Source organism: Lathyrus oleraceus, chromosome 6, assembly GCF_024323335.1.
Source record: "Lathyrus oleraceus cultivar Zhongwan6 chromosome 6, CAAS_Psat_ZW6_1.0, whole genome shotgun sequence".
In the NCBI taxonomy this organism is placed as follows: domain Eukaryota; kingdom Viridiplantae; phylum Streptophyta; class Magnoliopsida; order Fabales; family Fabaceae; genus Lathyrus; species Lathyrus oleraceus.
The window spans coordinates 76,769,210-76,773,307 of NC_066584.1; positions in this window are offsets into that span (position 1 = coordinate 76,769,210).

Sequence of the window (4,098 nt, forward strand, 5' to 3'; positions counted from 1 at the left end):
TTCAGCGTGCGTTAGCCGAGCTACGAGTGCTCTGATTCTCCTCTGGATAGAGAAGATACGTAGGCATACGATGCGATGTCTTAGCGAGCATGTCCCCTTTTCCCGAACTACGTCGACTCTGATGTTTGTTTCTGACAAACTACGTAGGCCCAGGATGCAACATCCTGCCGAGTCCACTTCCTCCGTCTTCGTTCTCTCCCCCACCTATTTATTGTTCCAGTTTGTGCAGTTTCTTTGAGCAGTTTATTAGCAGCCCTTTCCTTTTCTTTGAGCTATTTTTTGAGCGTGGATCCCGTTGAGTACGGCAGACGTGAGGGGGTGCTAATCCTTCTCCTTGCGTAACCGACTCCCGTACCTTGTAATCTCTGGTCGTAAGACCGTTCCTTTCCCTTTCTTAGGTTAGTCCTGCGCTCCTTTTTCTTCATAGGGTGAATAGCGTCGGTGGAGGCTCTGTTTTTTCCCCGCCGGTTGTTTTTCGCATTGCGACAGCTAGCGACTCTGCTGGGGACTGAAGTTGACCTCTTGCTGGTCCATCTTCCCTAAGCGAGTCAATCCTAGCGCTCTCTAGCGTAGTTTTTAGGGTAGTTTGGGTTGCTTTTATTGCTTTATTTATTGCATTTGTGATTATTATACTGTGATTATATGTATATTTGCATATATGTTTGCATGTATCATGTTATCACAGTGTTGGATTCTGGACAGGTGTAGTTCCTCTGATTTGGGGGTGGGTGTTCTAAGTGGGGCTAAAACCCAAGCCCAAGTATACACCTAGGATTAGCGTGGTCTCATGTATCCTCTCATGTTAGATCAACATGTTATTGCGACGTGACATACCACAGCCGGACGAGGTTCTCTTGAGAAAGCTCTTCCTTGTGGAGTTTCCACTATGGTTGGGCTATCTCTTTTGAGCTGTTGACTTCGGTGACCGTTCTTTCCCGGATCTTTGGTTTAGATGATTTTATGAGAGCTGCACGACACTCCCGAAAGGGCAAACCCGTTGAGTATCCCATCCGATTGTCGAGACCGATTATCCGCCTTAGGATGACCTTATTAGAATTCACCTATGAGGGGAGGGGTTTGGTTCCTACAGGTACAGGTTCTGTTGGTGACTCTTTGATGGTGACTTTGGTTCGGTCCGTGATCTGGGTTTCTATTTATAAGTTGGATTTATGGATATTTATTTCTGACACGCCGGAGTTCCGTCCGTGGTATTTATTAGAGGGTTCCGTTTATTTCGGATTCCCCGGGTTAGAGTTGGGGTTACTTGTTCAGGTGATCTTGTTGCTATTCGTTCAGTGATTTTCCTATGATGATGGTGATGTATCTTCCGGTTCCGTTTATTTCGGAACCCCCGAGTTGGATTTGTGGTTACTTAGTCCCTTGGATGGTTGTGATTAGTTATGAGACCGGAATCCAGTACAGTTGGTGTTCAGATGTCTTGGGGGATGACACTATGAATTGCATTCATGCATCTGCATCATTCCCATTTTGCATTCATCCGCATCTAACTCATGTTTATCCATATGCAGGGTACATTCTTGATTGAGATTCTGGTTGAGAGACATCCTTGTTCCAGGTATGAGGACCGACTTAAAAGATGATGTTGTCTACAGTTTCTTTGATCAAGAGATTAGCGTGTTGAAGGGTATGATAACATTGATTACGCCTGACCATGTGGGGATGTTCCGCGAGGCTTATGGCAGTATTACGAAGATGGTTTTCAGGCTCACAGATGGGGAGAGGAGTGCCGTCCATACTCTTCTCCAGTTTTATGATCCGGGTTTGAGATGTTTTGTCTTCCCAGACTATTTGTTGGGACCTTTGATGGAGGATTATGCCGGTATTCTGGGCATTCGGGTCAGAAATCAGATTCCTTTTTATGTTACTAAGGAAGAACCTGATATTGTTGAGATTTCTCATGCTCTTTATTTAAGCCCGGAAGTGACTAGGAAAGGTTTGAAGGAGAAAGGAAAGTTGGCCGGTTTTCATATGAGTTTCTTGGAGGCCAAAGCCAAGGAACATGTTGTTTTGGGTAATTGGAAGACCGTTTGTGCTTTGCTTGCCGTAAGCATTTATGGAATTATTCTGTTCCCTAATCAGAAGAATTTTGTGGATATTAATGCCATCCGGGTGTTTGCTCAGAAGAATCCCATTCCTACCTTGGTTGGGGATGTTTATTATTCGGTCCATAATCGGAACGAGAAGCGGCGTGGAGGATTGGTTAGATGTTGTGCTCAATTGTTATATAAGTGGTTCGTGGGATATTTTCCTTCCAAGGGTGCCTTTGTCTTTCTTGACCATACCGTAAATTGGGCAGCCAAGTTGATGGGTTTGCGAGCCAAGGACATAGCTTGGACTCCCATTGATGTTGCTGGACGAGATTTTATTTACAGTTGCGGGAGTTTTCCCAATGTGCCCCTTATAGGAGTTCAATGGTGTATTAATTATAACCCGACGCTTCTTAAGAGACAAATGGGATTCGCTATGGAGGTTCCTCCCCTCGAGCGTGAGATTCAGGAGTCTTTTTACTTCCCGGTTGAGGGTAATCAGTCATTGTTGGAGCAAGTGTCTGGTGCATGGCGCAAGGAAAGGCAAGATTCCTTTTGGTAGAGCTAATAACAGGTCTTTTCCTCCATTTGATGATTGGCTCAGAAAGAGGGTTGAACTCACTCGTCTACCATTTCCTGTGGGTGATCTTTGGTATCCGTTGATTGAGGAGCCACGCTCTTCTGTCAGTATGGAAGAATTCCTTGAGATGAGGAGGGCAAGAGATCAACTGCAAGCAGAGAAGACTGAGATAGAAATGAGTGTTGCTAGAATTCAACTGGCTAATCAGGAAGTCTAGAGGAAAGCAGAAGACCAGGCTAAGAGACATGCTCAGGAGGTGAAGCGTTTTGAGAAAGACACCGCCTATTACTGTAAGATCATCCAAGCTTTAGAGTCATCTACGAATGAGCACGATCTTACCAAAGAGCAGTTGGCTAGAGCGTTGAAGGTCATTAAAGATGAGAAGAAGAGACAATTCCTTGTGAAGACTCAGAGGGACGCTAGAGCCAAAGCCCTTACCACAGAGTGGGAGGCGAAGCTGAGGGTTAAGGAAGAAGAGAAAGCGAAGATTATGGCCGAGAGAGATCACTATCTTGCTGAGAGAGACCATTATTTCCGTCAGATGAAGATTCATCAAAAAGAGGTGGGAAGACTTCAGTAGGAGAACACTGAGCTCAGGTTCACTATGAAGTTTACCGGGATGGTTGATGATGCAGGGCCTTCTGTGGGACCTTCTTCAGATTAGACTTTTTATTGCAGTTGTTATCATGTGTTGGGTTACCGTCAGGCATGTTGACGGAATTCACTTGCCCGTATTTCTTTCCAATTCTGGAGGATTGTAAAGATGATTTGTATCAGATATGATATATGACTCTCGCACGTGTTGCGCACTTTTGCTATACAGTGGTTATTGTCATTCAGTGGTTGATCTCAAAGCTATTTGCTTTTTCGTGTTACACTTACTTAACACACACATGGTCGGGTGATGTCTTTGCTAAAGCACAACTTTCTGTTCCGTACGGCAAAGCCAGATGATGGGTGTCAGAATGTTGCTGTCGAATTATTATCTGTCTCAATGAAGCCAGGATTGAAGGACAAAATGTTCCTCATACGGATAGACATTGCATTCATGCATGAATCATAATAACTTGTCCTCTATTTTGCAGGTGTTGGTTTCTAACGTGTTTGATTGTTAAAGGAATCATTGCTCGCGCACGCAGAGTCATCCCTTTACACGTAGCTCGTCCGCACAGATACTTTACCAGACGCAACAAACCCAAAATGATGGATCCACCCAACGCTGACATTCTCGAGCTGAAAGAGAAGATGAGTGAGTTGATCAACGCCATGCAAGGGTTTGCCCTGGGGCAGAAAGCAATCGCCGAGAAGGTGGAGAAGCTTGAGCTGGCTTCGATTGCCAATAATGGCAAAAATCAAGAGGGTAACTCCAACAATGGTCCTGGTAGTTCTAGGGATGGTGGCGATCCCAGAAAGAAGGAAACTAATGGTGGTGTAGTCATCAACAATGGTGGTGGTCCTGGTTTTGCTGCA